Here is a 17,670-nt window from a genome sequence, read left to right as displayed (position 1 = left end):
ATTGCCTCTACCAGGGTAGCCACCTTTCCCAAAAAGTAAGCATAGACTATGATATTCAACATTGGATAAAATCTGCCAGTGATGGCTATGGATGTCTTCACAATCATGTCTCTGGTGATCAGGACCCAAACTACACTTCTTGTCTACCAGGTTGCTGTCATTCCTACTCTGCTGTAAGGTTGTGAAATCTGGATGGCTGCCAGAAACACCTGAAGCTGACAGAGATGTCTCTGGAAAATCCTCCATATCAACTGGAAGGACAGAAAAATACTAGCATTTTGGCTTAAGCTAACTATCAGCATTGAAGTCATATTTATACAGCATCAGCTCTGTTGGACGGGACACGTCATAAGGATGTTTGACAACTGGCTCCCAAAATGGGTCCTATACTCCCAACCCACCTACGGTCACCACTCTAGCGGTAGGCAAAAGAGAAGATCCAAGAACAACTTGGAGACTAATCTGAAGAAATATAATATTAACTTCAATACTTGGAGACTCACCCCCAGTGGTGCCGTGATTCATGACAAGATATTGATCGCTTCAAGTAAACTCACCTTACTGTGGAGGCAGATAGACAAGAAAGGCAAAGGGAAAGAGTTGTAACCTGGTATTGCCAGGACCTACTCCTCCTTCCCAGAGCTACTTGCCATGTCTGCAGTTGAATATGAGGATCTGGGATTGGTCTCCTTGGCCATCTTTGGACTCACCAATGACTCCCCTATTTACCAGAGTAGTGTCCTCCTCACAGTGAGGGGGTGCTGCTAATTTTCCTAAGGCCCTTATCTTGCTGACACTGAAGTGTGCAGTAAAACTCATCGATTTTGATGGTGCAGGATTAGGCCAATGCTAGAAAATGTACACAATGTGAAGGGGATAAAGACTATCAATTCCTTTCATAAACTCAGAGTTTCATTCTTTTTGGGTTCTCTTTATTCACATTTCTACCTGAAAACTGAAACGTCTCAAGAGAGTCCAAAGGGGAGTTTTTAAAAATCTCCAGTGGACCCAGTTGTGAACTCCCAAGCATAGTAACTGCTTACACCCTGGCTTCTTTCATTACAAATATCTCACTCAGCAAAGAACACTACACATGGCATTTGTAATAGAGAATGTCAGGCACGTACCAATAGAGGAATGGCAGAAACTTGGGGGTACATGCATACACACACACCTGCCCCCCCACACCCACCCCTTTTTCCCCCTGAAGACCATAGAAGATTTCACGATACAATTTTAAACATAAAAAATGTATCCCAACTGGATAAGAGAAACAAGTTTAAATATTTTAGCCTGCCCAAGGCTGCCAATAGCACAAAGTCCCCTAGGGCCTCATAGTTTAGCCTACAGTCTTCCCTAAGTTAAGAAAATCAAGTGTCTAAATCTATATCCTCACCTTTCCTACAAATGGAAGCATCCGACAGCTGATTTCTATTTTTGGTCTATCATCTTAACCTGAGCGGCTCTGGAACCCTCTTTCAACATACAAACAATTTATCTAACCAAACTTGTTTACTTTATTTTTAATTAATTATAGCTATTTAGTGGCTCTGCTACTAAATAGTCTTCTATGGGAATACTTCTACCACAGCTTAGTTGAATAAAACATATTTTAATTAATTTTAAAAGTGAAACAAATTTTACACTTATTTTGCAGCCAAATTTGAGCATGTAAAAAATGCATTTGTTAGGTCATCCTTTGCCAACCCAAGATAATATATGGTTATTTAAAAACTAAACTCCTTTCTTCTTGAAAAAGGACATGTCTTTTGTTTTCCTTACAATTTTACTAAATTAAATAGGGGAAATGGAATTAAAAAGATACTTTGTGAAAACAAATGCTAAGACTGTTTCTACATGAAAAGATTTTTTCTGTGGGGGTTTATGAATTTAGGAATAAGCAATTGTTTATTTTAATGACAGAATAGCATTTTTTTTTAAAGAAAATAAGTTCACGCATCTTTTCTGATACCGGTATAAAATTAGTGATTTACAAAGTGCTTTTAGTTGGTTAATTTTTTTAAACCTATAAGTTGTAAGATGACTTCTCTGCCTCCAAGTATAATTATTTAGTGGGCCAGAAGTAGAATTTCCAGCTAAGCTGCACACAAAATTTTCAGTTTGGGAAAGGAAAGAAAGGCCAGCTGTGCTTAAGCCTTTTATGACCTCTTTGGTCAATATAACATCGAACTAAATTTGCTGCTGACTTAATAGAATTACTAGGGCCAATGGAATTACAGGTTCATATCCATGCTGAGTGTTTTGCATGAGAATGAGTTGCCCTCCTCTCCTTGTGGCACAAACAGCTACGGTCCAGTCCTTCCTAGCCCGGACCAAAAGCAAGTTGTGGGATAGATAGGACTTGGCCCAGAGTACTTTTCTCTAACTCAAATTTTACTCAGACAAAACTAATACCAAAGTCAATGGAAATTTTACCTTACTAAAAACTAAGGAAGTGTATACAGTGCAGTCCAAAGTTATTCAACATGTGTGGACAGTGGCCACATCTAAGCCAGCTTTAAATCTGGCACCACTAGACAAGCAACTGATTATCATAAGCGTCAGCTGCTGAGTCCATACTACCGGGCTGGGTACACTTGTACATCCTACTCTGAAGCCGGTAACACATTAGCTGTGCTGTATTAGCCAGCTTGGAACATCTACACCAAATGCAGACCCACTGCTGGCTTCAGGGTAGCTGTAAGTGTATGGAGAAATAATTAGGGATTTCACTACAATATAAGTATTTAATGTAAGTCTGGAGTAACACTATTACATTCTTTGCAGATACCCTGGATTTATACCCTACACCTGTGAGCAAAATCTGGGACTGAGTAAAGGTTTCAATAATTTTGTCAGCAGAGGGGAAAAATAAAAGCCAGGATTCTGAGCAGCCAATTGCCATTGCTTAGGGTAATAAGTCCAGTTATCTAAGGTACCCCTCATGCTTTTTCTGGTCTTTCTGCTTCAGCTTAGAGAATGCATGGCTAAAAATCAAGTCCTTTATATATATATATATATATACACAGCAATTCATCCATTAGACAAATAAATTAAGTCAGTCCATATATAAAGCAGTATATTTTGCAAGATGAGGCCATTCAAATATCTAACCTTTTAGCCACATGTACAATGAATGCTTTTGACAGTTTTATTAGTTGAATATTTGTCCATTTATGTGTCCCATCATATTAAAATTGAGGTTTCTGTACTTTTGCCAATGTGCTAGAAGTTAAGAAATAAGATTTAAAAACAAAATACAAAAATCTTGCCTCTTGTATTTTCTTTCCCTTGGAAAAAAGGGTCAAGCTAAAGACACCACTCCAGACAGTTGCTAGCTAGCCACCTTGGCAAGCATGTATCCAATATTTATCAGTTCATAACATTATTGTTCTTTTCGGATGGTTTCTCTTACTTTTTAAAATAATAATAATAATAATTATTGTTGTAACAGGCAAGTGACTTTCAAAATGTCAAAAAACCCTAATAAAAAATAAGACAAACCATTTGCCTGTCGTTTTTCTTTTACTCTGTCACTTTCACAACAGAGTACATTAACAAAAGAAAAGCAATAATAAAACTTTGGGAGAAAATGCAACTAAAATAAACAAGGCTTTAGCTTGGATATATTAAGAAACAGCCAAAAACGCTCTTATTTGTTTATTAATTTTTAAGACTCCTAAATAATACATATATTATTAAAAGCCAATATACATAACTTTTTAGATGAGGCCCCAATCCAGCAAAGCAATGCATGTAGCTTTAGGCATACAAATAATGCCATTGTATCATACTTAACCTATGATCTCCAAGAAGCCTTTTCTCAAGTAAAAGCCTGAGAAAAGCAATGGCCTTAATTGTGACTATAAAGCTAGGAGATTCAGATTCAGGAGAGCCAGCAAAACAAACACGTACGTATATGTATCTGTTCTAAAGATAAGGACCGTCCATTCAGAATTCCCTGACTCTTGCTGCCTGATATTTAAATCTGAAATTATAATGTGTAGACAGACATAGGACCTGGTGAGAAAGCCACAATACCACAAAAAGAGGTGGCCACATTCTAAACCCAATGTCACTTCAGGAATAGCTTTCAAGCCTTTAAATAGACACCCATCATCCTCGAAGCAAGGGGTGTCAAAGATTTAGCTCATGAACTGGATACAGCTTGTGAGCCATACAGTCTAGTCTGTGAGTTTCGGACAGATCCCACAAGCTGCATATAGCACGCACAGGTCCTGGAGCTGGTCTGAATCAGGCCCATGGACTGTTGCTGTGCACTAGAGTCAGCGAGTAGAGCTGATCCAACATGCAACATCCAGACTGGGGACAGCATGTGCTGCATGCAGGGCTGGTCCAGGGTATACACTGTATTAAGTGCCCATGCTGGAGTGGCCTGGTGTGCTGGATGAGCCGATCCAGTCCATAGGCCTGACCTGTGGGCTGGATGAATTTGACCCCCCTGTTCTAAGCAAAATGGAATAGTGCTGCTGAGCTTTTGGTGGATGAGATTCTCCCCTTAAAAACAAAGAAAACTTTAGTGGTACCACTACTAAGGAAATCCATCCAGTCTGGAGTATCGCCTCTACCCTGTGGGCTCCCGTCTCCTTTTGAGAAGTTTACCTTTTATAGAAAACCAATGAGGATAGTCCATAGTACAGTATTTAGAAACCACCTTACTGATAATGGAAGGCAAACAATTCTTATAGTTCTCCAGGGCTACCAGCGTCTTCTTGAACTTTGAACCAAAGACTTTGATCTTCTCGGTAGAAGGTAAAAAAACCAAACTCTCACCAGTGAAAAATTGAAGACCAAGTAACATAGTCTAAAATCTAAAGATATGTGGCCAGATCCTCAGATGCTACATGGTGTTACTTCCATGGTTTACAGAAGCTGAAGCTCTGATCCATTTATACTTTCAGCATTCTGGTAATTAGACACTAGGCATTACTACCTTTTTTGTTACATATGGAAGTGCACAGGAGACAAAGGAATCATTTAAGTAAGCAGTGGTTGAAAAATGAAAAGTCCTGTTTGAAATATTAATATTTCAAAACTTAGGCACTGTGAAGCTGGAAGCTACTGATGGAAATTTGCTGAATTTCACATCATACTCAATGCTAATTCTGTGGCCAAAAGAGCAAATAAAAAATGCCAGTTAACTTCCATGTGCAAACACAATGCAACACAACAGCATCTTCTGTCCAAATGAGAGTTCCCAAATTCTAATTCATTGATCAAAGACTCGGAATGATATCAAGAATTAATCAATAGAAATAACCACTGTCTGGTCTGCACATTCTATCATACTGGTTATAGTTCTTTGATATCTTTTTTCACATAAGGAACCCATTAACCAACAAAGCTAAATTTCCTATCAATTAAGGCCGGAAGAGAACTCTTGGATTATCCTTTTGGAGGGCTGTTCTAGAAACTCCCTTCTTGGATGGTTACTTCCAACTTCATCATGTTAAACTCTGAGTTTTGTTCCCACCTTGAACTTCGTGATTTCCAGTTTTATATACTCATCCCCATCAGCCATCATGCTGCTATCCTTATATTCTATATCATTCTTATTGAAAACTGAGGCAGAGTTTCATTTAGGTTTCGGTCCACACCTGGACTATCTTTAATCCAGCAAAGAAATATCACTGAATAACAGTATCAGCAAAGACATAATACTAAACAAATAAAATCAGAAACCATTTTCTCTTTATCATTTTCTGAAATACCAGATTCTCTTTCCTCATTCCAGTGACATGCCAATCAGGGTTGATTCTGACATCTGCCACTCCTCATTTCTTGAAAGACTGGACTGATACATGGCAGTACCTGAAGCACTGGACATATGCTCTAAAATCAGAACTAGAGATGAACAAGGACTCCTATGATTCATGTTCAAATTAGGAAAAGGATTGTACCCACCTCCCTTTTCAGTCTGCTTATGTTATTTCTTCTGGCAAAACCCATACAGAAATTAATAATAGCTTTCCCATCTGCAAATAAAAGTATGCCACTTTAAATTTTTGGCAGCAAACTGGCATTTTGTCATTTAATCATTTCACATCATTACACTGCAATATGCAATGTAATGATATGACACTCCTAAATGACAAACACTGGGTACCACCTGTACTGGAAGAAATAATGTAATAGGAAGGAAATTATATACTTAAAGTTGCCACAGTTTCACTCCCACAAGTTAGGATTAAGATAATGAATCATTGCAAGGAGAAGAAAAGGAGATGCTCACCTACAGATGCCCTAGGTAACCCTTCAAACAATTGCTGCCAAGCAAAGAGGTAAATATACCAAGGCCCAATTGCAATAGGCTCTGAATATTTCTGTGGGGTCCTGAGTATTCTTCATTCCTACTGAACAGGCCATGCCCCTAGGGTGCTGAGGGACTGATAGAGTTGAGCACTTAATTAGATCAGCCCCCACATGAAGGTGTGATAAAAGACTAATAAGTAGCTTGGATTCCTCTTTCTGTAGTGGGAGCCATTTATCTTCTAGTATTTTAGAAAGCCTTCTTCAGGAGGCAGCATGCCAGACACCAATTTACACCATGGTATGCTAGTGGAAAAGCTAAGTGTAGCTTTCCTGGATGTTCATCTAAAGAAATATTTGGAACTCAGACATTTCAAGCCTTAAGGAGTTTAGGGCAGCTTCAGCATCAGTGTCTAAAAGCCTCGAAGGGCATGGTTGAAAGGCATTTAACCTTTTTCTCAATCTATTTCAACATCTATATGGAGTCCTTAATGTAAAGTCCAACCCCCACCGCCCCGCCCCCAAAAAAACAAAAACCCCAGACCAAAAATGTCACTAATACACAGGTGGCCTCCCCAGCTGAATATTACTTCCATGTCAGACAAAAACCAGGCAATCTCCCAGTTTTCTATGGGTCCAGCAACTGGACAAAAAGCAGATACTGCAATGATGGGCACAGTATCAGAGCCTTAGGGCTAGGAACAGACATTGAGAAAGCCTGAGCCTGAATTGATTCAATTTTTGCAGATTTGTCTAACCTGGCTGGCTGAATTGGTTTGCAAGTGCACAGACATTCCCTTTGGACTGAGAAAATGCAGGCACCTGCCTGCAGTGGCTCAGGCTAGAAGCTGGGAGCCACTAGAGCAGCCCTCCCTTCCCTTCCAGTGCTGAGCTAAGGTGGGGGGTGTGGCCAAGCCCTGGCAGGATGCTCTGATTAGGGAGGAGTGCCCCCCCCCAGCCTGCTGCTCCTGACCAGTGAGGGAGCCAGCAGGGAGTTGATAGCACAGCATTATCACCCCATCAAGAAAACAAAAGCCTCTCTGATTAGTTCAAGCTCTTAAACAACTTTTTTTCCCCAAGGAAGGAAGGAGGGACATTACTGGCTGACCTCTTGGTTAGCTCCAAAAAGCCCTAAGCAGACAGTGTCCTGTCTGCCTTACACAGACACCTCTCAGCATTAACTAGCATGCCACATGCTGGCTATGGTCTGCACTGTGGGAGAGGGGAATCCCTGTTTGAGCAGGGAGTGGTGAGGGGAGGGGGGCAGGGGAAGCCAAGTGCCTGCAGTCTCTGCCAGAGCTCCATCCCGGGAGCAGAGAACCTCACCCAGGGCTGCAAAGCATCTGGGATACTGGGGGACTCTGGTTTAAGTTAAACCAGGAAAGGGTCTGGTACAGATATTACATAAACCTATTTGACCCAAATCAATTACATCTGATACTACATTCAACCAGGTTTATCTCAAACTAGTTTCAACCATTTTCAAACTGGTTTACGTCCACTGAATGTCTGTTCTGTTACAGGTTTAAACCAGTTTATGATCACTTAAACTGGTTTGTGAGTAATGTCTGTCGCTAGCCAAAAAAAGGTAAATACAAAGAAGCAAAGAGAGAAGATCATATGGATCAGAACATAACATCTCTTTGGAGTTTGGCTTTGGTAGAGAGGTCTTACACATCAGACCAAGGCCCTGGGGCTCAGTCCTTTGCCTAGATGCTGGTTGCTTTGTGTTGCCTGAGCACTGCAAACTGTCCAATTCAGGATCAGGAGCACACGCAAATATAAAGACACCTTTTCTCTTCCACTCTATCGGTTGTACTGAGTGTAACCCAAGGGCTACCTTGAAAGAAAGCTACTGTTTTAGCCATGGCACCTCACTGTACCTCTTAGAGAGCTTGAGATGGAGAGAGTCTAAGACTCTGAGATGGATTGCTCTTTAAATATTTGCTCAACTGGTATTATCATACATTTTTATGAATTCAAGCACAATAAAGTGATTTCAGAGTTTGCCAACTCTATATTCAGAAGAGCACGCAGAAAGAAGCACTGGTATCTTTGATGCAGGGTTTTTCTTTCTTGTTTTAAACTTTCAAACAACATCTTCTTTAATGCTCATTTCCAAATCTAATGTGAAATACTGGCATTTACACAACAGCCTTAAAAGAAGAGTTGCAGGTGGCAAGATATTTCCTTCCCCAAAGGAGCTATCCATGAATGGGAATTATCCTAGAAAAATGGTTATTTTCTCTGCCATTTTATTCACAAAAAAAGCCCTATTGAATTTCTGCTATTCAATCATTTATTATTCAGTCGCTGAGAGCTAAGTTTTACATTCTTCCCTATATCAGTCAGAAGAAATGATCCTTAAAAACAAATGCCTAAAGTGACAAGGAACTTCTGGTTTCTACTATTTAATAAGAAGTCCTGCCCACCTCTTTCTGCAAGAAAAGCTGTCACAACTGTGCTCAAAGACACTTGAGCTGGAAGTCCTCATTTTGAAAGTGGGGGCTGCTAGTCAGGCTTTCTCCAGGAGAACCCCTAAGCTTTGTTATTCACTCCCCCAGATACAGGATTGGTGTAGGGCTCTCTCTGAAATCACTGACAGCCCACTGCCTCCTTTTATACCCAAGCAAGAAACTGTACTGTAGGTACAGTCATTCTACAGCCCAGTGCCTGATCTAACTTGTATGAAATCAAAATGCAGAATAAAGTAGCACATGTATTTTGCATAGGGCTTTTCATACAAAACTGAATAATAAATACACTTAATGGAATAAAAAAAAAAAAATCAGAAGAAGGTGCAAATTGTCTCACCCCTTTGATTAACCTCCAATAAGTAAGGATCACCCATTGAGCTGTTACTGCTATATAAACGCGCCTTTATTTTTGCTTCTTAGTGCCATAGAGAGAAGCCATTTTTTGTTACACTTGGCAAAAGCAAAAATGACATGTAGAACACCAGATAACCTGGGATGTCCCTTCCTCCCCCCTTACACACACACACACCCCACCACCATTATTTCTAAGCCCTTTTGCATTGGCTTCTCAACTGATATGCACCAAAGACAGAAAGCAATTAGATGCCATGAGTCATTATTACAGAAAAAGGGAAGTAGGAGAGAAAGTGGTTGGTGGGTGGGTAGTGGGGGTACACATGCCACACAATGATTTGAAATTTCTGCCTCCTGCACGAAAGAAAAAGGGGAGGGAATCTAGTCACTAAATGTGAAATTGTAGAACCCTGACTGGCTGCTTTAATTATTTAATCAGCTATTTTTTGAAAGCAGATAGATTGTTTTACATAAACTGTAGTTATATTTCTTGGGAGAGTTTTTTTTTCTACAACTCATGGGGGGTGGAAGGGAGAAAGAGAGAGAAAATAATATTGTGGTTAAAGATGGACTAAGACAGAGAAAATTGAGGTTCAATTCCAGGCTCTCTCATCCACTGCCTATGTGACCATAAGCTCAGTTACCCATCTTTAGAGCCGAGATGTGAAAAGGGATGCCTTTCTTCATCCTCCACCCCCAAACTTTGCCTGTCGTGTCTGTTTAGACTATAAGCTCTACAAGTCAGAAAATGTTTCTTATTATGTGTTTCTACAGCACCCAGCACAAAGGGGCACTGATCTTGACTGAGGCGTCTAGATGTCATTGCAATACAAACAACAACGATGCAGAGGGAGAGTGGAGATGAAGGGAAAGAGTTGGAGAGAGATGGGAAGACAGAAAAAAGCCTCTATGCCTCATCCACAGTCAGAGCACACACAAACTTTTTTTCTTTGATAACTACTAGTTCTTTATCACTAGAACGGTTAAGCTAGTTCATTTTTTTTAAATGCAATATATCCACTTTTTTTGGATATATGACAGAGGAGGATACTCCGCTTACTTTCTTAGAATTTTAAAACATTGACTTAAAGACCCTAGAGAACAGAATAAATTTTCTGCTATTTTAAAGAATTAGAGTGTTGGGAGAAAAGACTGTGCTTGGCTGGGAACTGGTTTATTAAAAGGATGTTGCAGCTAGAGAGGGGAAAAAATAGGACTAAAAATCCAGTGGGAGCCATTGTTCTCCTTAAGACAGGCAGTAGAGCCACAAATTCATTTTTGGGGGGAGATGATCCATTCAGACCAGTTCAAACCCAGTGCAGGAGATAAAACTAATCTATCCATCATGCAGTCAGGTCTGCTCTGAACAGCAGCAGCATCTTATCCAGTTGGTGGTACAACAAATTCATCACAGCTCTGCAGGAAAGTTACCTTCAAAGGCAGAAGAGCTTCAGTGGTAACATCTCTATGCAAAGGCCTTTTGTGCAGATGTGACAGATGACATTTTGACCAGTGTACCAGAGATTAAAACTGGGCACCTCTAGAGATAAAATAGATGAGCTCTACAGCTTGAACTAAAAAGCCACACCTCTGTAACTGGGACTGGAACAATTACATCTCTATGGATGGGGCACAGAGGGGAACTTGTAACATACCCTTGCAAGTGGGTTATATAAATGTGCTAGTTGAGTATAATGCTGCTGACATGTACTTTAATGTTGACCTACAGATCAACGCACAAAAATACTTTTTTGCCCATGTAAATTGGTATCTGAAAATAGGTTGGGGAGGGGAGCTAACCCAACCTATATTAATAAAACTTCACAGCACATTGCTGAACTACATACCACTGAACTACTGTCCCCATAGGACTGCTAAGCGGCTGTTGCATAGAGAGGTTGTGGGACTTGGATGAGAGGAGCAAACACACAGGAGATTTAAGGTATGATTTGCCACCTTAAGTCTCCTGTGCATCTCCCCCTCTTGCCCAAGTCGCATAATCTCTCTAAGCAACACAAAACAGAGAAAATGTCTAATGTTTTGGTTATCAAACAGCAGAACTTTTTGAAGAAATCAGATTAAAATGTTGCAAAAGTTTTTCACAGAAGGGAAAAGTTTTCCCAATCATCTCTACCAACCTGTTAGTTATCCATACTTCATTAAGGTGAGCTGCTTCAGGATTCCCATTTTTATTTCTTATTCACCTGTTGTACCCCCTGGACCAATTTCCCTTTTAATATGTCCCACATTTTGAACATCAGGAAGTATCACCCATACCAAACTCCTCCTAGTGAAAACCCAATCAGTGGGATGCCAGGAACAGGAAAACGCGTTGTATGACAGTTCAAGCGAGCTTTTGTAAAGTTAGGACATCAGTTACTTCCTTATTTTTGAGGCTTATAAATGCTCTGTGCCTCAGTTTCCCCCACCTTCATATATACCCCACTTTTGGAAAGCGTTTGTAATCCTTGTATGAAAGGTGTGATCACCAGTGTGCACTAAGAGTCAGATCACCAATCTGGACATCATACTTGTGAGGCTCAGATGTTCTGTACTTAAGTCCAAGAAGATCACTATTCAGTTCCATACTCAAAACATCAGTTTTCCTATCTCTACCTGAAGCTCAGATAATATTAATCTTATTCAGTCATAGCAGATTAACATTATGATTTTTAAAAAGGGACAAAAAGGCACAAATATGCATGGAAGTCCCACCTGGCTCCCTGAGCACTTATATTCATTGAAACTTACCTTGAAGTATTTTAAACAGCGAAACAAGAAACCAACACTAGTCACCATTCAGCAGAGGTCCCTTTGTTATGACAACTCCAAATAAATTTAGTGCATTTTTGAGATCTTAACCATTTTCTGATTTAATTCAACCCTAGAATGCATCGCTACTAACCCCTGCAATTCTCGCTAATTTGATAACAATAATCCCTCATTGGAAAGAAATCATAACTCTTAACTATTATTTGAGATGACATGCACCTTTTAACTTTAAGCAGTGTTCTTTAAACATTTCTAAACTTTTCCCATTTCTTCCCAATGCCTTGATATGAATTTGCCTGTCACTGAAAGCTGTACACAAAGAGAGACACAGACACTGAGCACAAAGATATCAGGAAGTGGTTTTCCTAGCAACAGTAATCATCTGAGAGATCCCAGAACATCCTTCCTATTCATGCAGCATTTTGTGTTTTGAATAGTGCTGACAGGTGAAGTGGATTCATAGTATTTAATACAAAAAAAATATTGCTGTGGATGGGTATGGCACAAAAGCAAAAATATCCACACTATTCATGAACAGATGAATTCACTGTTTTCATAACGTTCCAGATTATTCACTAAGGCACAATTGCAAAAGCAAAGACTTTCACCTTCCCACAGAATGTATAATCCAGTTTATATTATGGAATAAATAAGGAGTCCCAGGGTGGCTTTTCAATAATTGTTTTGCATCTTCAAATCCAATCCACATATCCGTCTTCATGACATCATCTGTACATTTTCAAGCACCAGTCTACCAATCTTTCCATTTGTTTGTCCATTTAAAGGTAGATCTAGACAAGTGGGTTTTTGGCATTGATTAGGCCAAGCTTCTCTTCACCTGGGCCATCCATTGTAATCATCAGCTCCCAGGACTGAAGTGGGCATGGACCTAACTCTAAGCCTAAAGTTCTTCATATTCAAGAAATTCCTTAAAAAAGTCCTCCAGTGACCATTAGCTCTAAGGCTACAAAAAATGGCAAAGAGTGCCTGGAGCAAACTGCTGCCCAACCTGTTCCTCACTTTTCCTCTTGAGCATGTCTGAAGAGCTCTACACCCTTTGAGTCAGAGAAGGAATGGAGTGGTTGCGTAATGCGTACTACTACAACAACACTTGGCTGAGCTCTAGCAGCGACGTTTAAATGCGCTGCCAAGAAGTACATTAAACTAGCCAATACTTAAGCTCCATGCTTCACGTGAGCTTTTTGGTACCTGAGCTAGTTTTAACACTAGCTCAAGGATCTCTACATTGCACCGTAGACTACAGTGTAGACACCTCCCCAGTTAATGTCCTGGGAAGTGAAGGATGCTAAGAATCATAACAGATGGTGGATTTCAAGGATATTGTGCAGGCTCTGACCTCATAGCTTGGGTGTTGAATTCTACCTGTCTGACACAGATTTTGTATCCTATGGGTTGAATTTCACTGCATAACTATGACATTTGTTAACAAAAGCATTACATTCCCTCCTGAAAGAACCACGGTTGCTTCAGGATTGTAATCTGCTATTCTGTGCAATCTGTTATTCTGTCTCCACAGATTTCACAGAATTGCAAAGGTCCCTGTTGCCTGGTGGAAAACCAAATTGATTTGGTTTTTTCCTGTTAAATTGTTTTCATGTTGCTTTTTCTTCTGTGCCCCTCAGTGACCTGCCTCCCAGAACTGTTTCCCATGCTGACTAGTGATTTAACAGCTGTGTCCTACTATTTGAGATCTCCATCCCGGTCTCCTCATATGAACACTCAACAGACATTAGCTTAGGCCCTAGAAACAATGCCTGGTTTTTCCCACTGTATGGATGTTTCTCTTCCATCTTGTATGAAGGCAATGAAATGATTGTTGCTATTCCCTCGAGGAAGACTGTCCTGACTCATCCAAAAAAATTATTTACTTTTTATCCTATCCCTAGGCTTCCCTTGTCTTTCAGACATTTTGGCTGTCAACATATTAAACTGCTTCCTTTGCATTTATACCACCTTGGGATAGAGAATGGAAATGTCCCAACAAATTCTTGGCTACTGCAATGGCAGGAGATGGGACTCGTTGCCTGGCCTATTTATTATTGGCTCAGACTTCTATAAAAGAATGTAATGATAAATTAAAATGAAAGGGTTAAATATAGAATGAATGTGAATGTGTATAACTCTTAATAGGAGTGAAATTAAGTAGTGGGAAATTAAAAAATAGCAGGTTTTAAAGTCTGCATGTATTTGGCATTTATTAAGTATACAAATGAGCCGCTACTTACATATGCAGGATATGGATAACGGGTGTGCGACAAAATAAACTACTAAATCAAGGCAGTTGGAAACACATGCACACTTATGTGGATTTAAAAAAAAAAAATCCTGAATCCTCAGGATTTCAGCTGGAAAGAAAAATAAATACTTTTAAAAATTCATAATCCTAGAAATAGTCTGTGAGAAATTTGGGGTGCAAAAGCATTATATTCCTTTAAAGAAGTGACAGCTATGTTCTGACCCACTCTGTATGTTAAAGAATTGGGAATGAAACCATTTAATTTGGGGTTGCTTGCAATCTAAATAGGAATCCAATTTAAATGGCTTCAGTCCATCTCAAGCAGGTGTCTCACAGACACTTCCATAGTATTACTCAAGAGCCTATGCTCAAGGACAAGAATGAGACAGACCTAGAGGGCCAAATTCATTGCTGCTGGAAGCATGCTTCACTGCATTGAGCCTGGGGTGTACTTAGTCCAAAGTAATAAAAAGGTGATCTACAGCATTCTCAAACATTCAGAGAATTAGACCTCCAAGGAACGGTCAAGGATCTACCCTCTCAAGAAATCTGCCTGCCTCTCTTACTGCACTAATTAACTAATCACCATTTTGTTTACAAGCAGGACATAACATTATACTGTACTTTTATGAGACTACAGCTAATTTGAAACAATCCTCCAGCAACAGCACCAATAAAAGCTTATGGAAAGCCCTGTTGCCATACCCTCTGGCTACTGACACAACACTATTGATATACAAATCAAAATTGACTGCCCTGGTAACAGAGACTCCCCTGACAGAGTTAGGTATAAACTGGGAAAAAAAAGCTGCCTTCGCTAAAGACAGAACCAACTTAATCCAAGATTTGATGTTATTGATAGCAACTGCTTTACAGGAGAGAGAGAGGGGCTGAAGGATGTCTTTTTAAACATGCTAGAACTTTGTGAGCATTTCTTTTCATTAGAAAGGCCCTAAAATGAAAATCGCAAACAGGAATGACTATATTCCTGCTACATGACTTTAAATATAAAATAGAGGGATTCAAGGGAGCTTCCATTATTTCAGTTCAATGGGAATGCAGAACTATTGGGATGCTTGCAAAACCAGTTAGTTAATCCTAAATAACTTCCTCTCTGACTCTCCAGAGTTCAAGTTGAAAAGAGTAAATATTGCTAGCTTAGCACACAGACAATCCTGGGAGTACAGCAATGTTCATACTTATGAGATATCCTCCGTTAATAGGCTAAAGTTATGGTGCATCATGTTTAGACCTAACTATTTTAAGCCAACAAGGAGCTCTGGGACTGGTCAAATATACCACCTGAATCTCAGCAGAAGACAAAGTGCAATGGAGGTTCATTCCTGCATTACTCCTCTTAAGTTGATGGGCCCAAAGCTCTAGCCTCCTATTATCCATTCCCTTCATGCCAATTTATTACAAATTTCTTCATTTAAAATGATATGGACTTGGTGAAGTGACATGCTGAGGGTGGGGAACACAAGCGTGCATGCGCACGCACACACACACACACACACACACACACACACACACACACACACACACACACAGCACTTTAGAGCTGGTTCAGAGGCGCATGAGCTTTTGTAGGCCACTACCTACTTCATCAGATTCTAGCTCCATTCCTAACATTTGACAAAATTAGGTTGTGGTCTACATAAGCTCCTGACTCTCTGAGCCGCTGGTCTCTAAAAAGTCCTTCCTTTTACCCCACCTTCTGCCTGACTCCAGAATAACACAGCTAACCACCTGTGTACAACAAAAATAGCATACATCAATTGCATGAAAAGTCATCTGCGCATCCAGCAATGTGACCACGGCTAGTTTAAAAAGGGCAAATGGCTTGCCCTAAGAGCAAATTGCTAAGTGTCAGAAGCAACACATATTAAATTGACTCTGACCATTTAGTTAGGTTGAAAAAAGCATTTGCAATAGCAACTGGCAGACTCAACCTCTAAACCAAGTTCAATCACATTTTTATCTAATTATCACGATTTTCCCTATTTCACAAGATAAATTGTCAAATCAAAACCACAGGATCATACAGCTTGAGTTTCAGAAATGCTGAGCACCCTGTGGGGACTGGTGGGTACTAAATGCTTCAGAATATTAGGCCAGGAAGAAAGAAAGATCTAGTCTCACCTGATCACAAGCTAATTTGCCAGAGTGAAATTTTTCAACTTCATTGAGTTCACATTTGTAAATTAGTGCCTCTTTTCACCCCTAATAGTATAGTAGCCCCCAGAAATAACCTCTCAGCTGATATTTCATATTCACTTGAAGAATGCCAATGTTTTATGTAATGCAATTTCTAATAAACATTGTCCAAGCACCCAAGAACTAGGGCAAAAGCATCATATCTGATGCCATTCTAGATCAATAAATACCTTTGCAGAAGGTTGCTTTGTTGGTCAGCAGCTTAGTGGGGTAACTGCTTTAATTATTAAATGAGAGATGACAAGAGCTAAAGCATCTGCACTTAAAAAAACCCAAACAAAACAGTTAATAAAATGCGTGGATCCACTTAATTTCTTTGCTCAGTATTTATTATTTTCCCTGCCTTGAAATGAGACCTGAAAGTTTTGCTAAAGGGATTGAAATGTAAAGATTGCAAGAAGGTAACATCCTTCCGGAAATCTAAGAGGTTGTACAAGATTTTACACACAGATAGATCAAACCCATTCTTCTAGCAAAAGCTCTTCAAATATGACTAAAACAGTACATCATGAAGAATGGATCTGCAAGATTTCTTTTTCCTTCCATCACCTTTTGAACTGCCAGTTGCATGCCAGGTGAGAAGGGACGGTGGGGTTTTTGTTTTGTTTTTTCTTCTTCTTTGGTAGTATGGGACAGGGTCCTCTTTCTAGGATTTTCTCTCGACTTGAATAGGAACAAAGTGAGACCAACACTATCCTCTTCTGAAAAAAAAATCACTTTGGATGATCGTAGTAACTGAGTACAGTCTGCTCTTTAAAAGAAATGAACCACTGCATGAAAACTTTTCCAGATAAACACAGTGTCAAGTGAAGTCAAGTCCTGCACTTCGATCCACATTGCAGCTTTCAAAAGAGATCAATTTGCTCCCTTGCAAGTCTCTTCATAAGAGGTGTTGGATCTTTCTGCTTGCAGGGCTGCTGCTGCTTACCTCAGGTGAACCCTGCATAAAATGCCAAAGATAAGACTTCAGCAAGAAGTCTGATGGTTTGGAGAACAACCAAGGCCACGGCTTCCATTTCAGCAAGAAAAACAGAACTCCTATTTAAGAACTCCAAGCGACTGGACTTGGGGAAGAAAACTGAGTTTGAGTCTTAATACAATGGTGTGCAAGTCCAGCAAAGGGTTATGAATCTCTGTGGAGGGTGCCCTTTCCACCAAGCTGCATTTTTTCAAGCTGGGTAGCTATAATGCGACAAGCAAACAGTAAAATGAGACCTTGAAGAAAAACTTGATTGGTAGCGGATAAGAGCCTAAAGCATAAGGCACTAGACTGGGACTTAGAAGCAGGAAATGAACCTATAATCTCCATCAGACTTGCTCGAA

General features: G+C 39.9%; 1 long non-coding RNA gene across 2 annotated transcripts in view; it reads right to left on the bottom strand.

Annotated features, from left to right (window-relative positions):
• LOC132252419 (uncharacterized) overlaps positions 1-17,670 on the bottom strand; it is a 37,011-nt gene that overhangs the window by 7,313 nt on the left and 12,028 nt on the right. The window lies entirely within an intron of this gene.

This window comes from Alligator mississippiensis, chromosome 9 (genome assembly GCF_030867095.1).
Source record: "Alligator mississippiensis isolate rAllMis1 chromosome 9, rAllMis1, whole genome shotgun sequence".
Taxonomy (NCBI): Eukaryota; Metazoa; Chordata; order Crocodylia; family Alligatoridae; genus Alligator; species Alligator mississippiensis.
The sequence above is the reverse complement of the archived record's forward strand: the minus strand, read 5'-3'. Positions and strand labels throughout refer to the sequence as shown.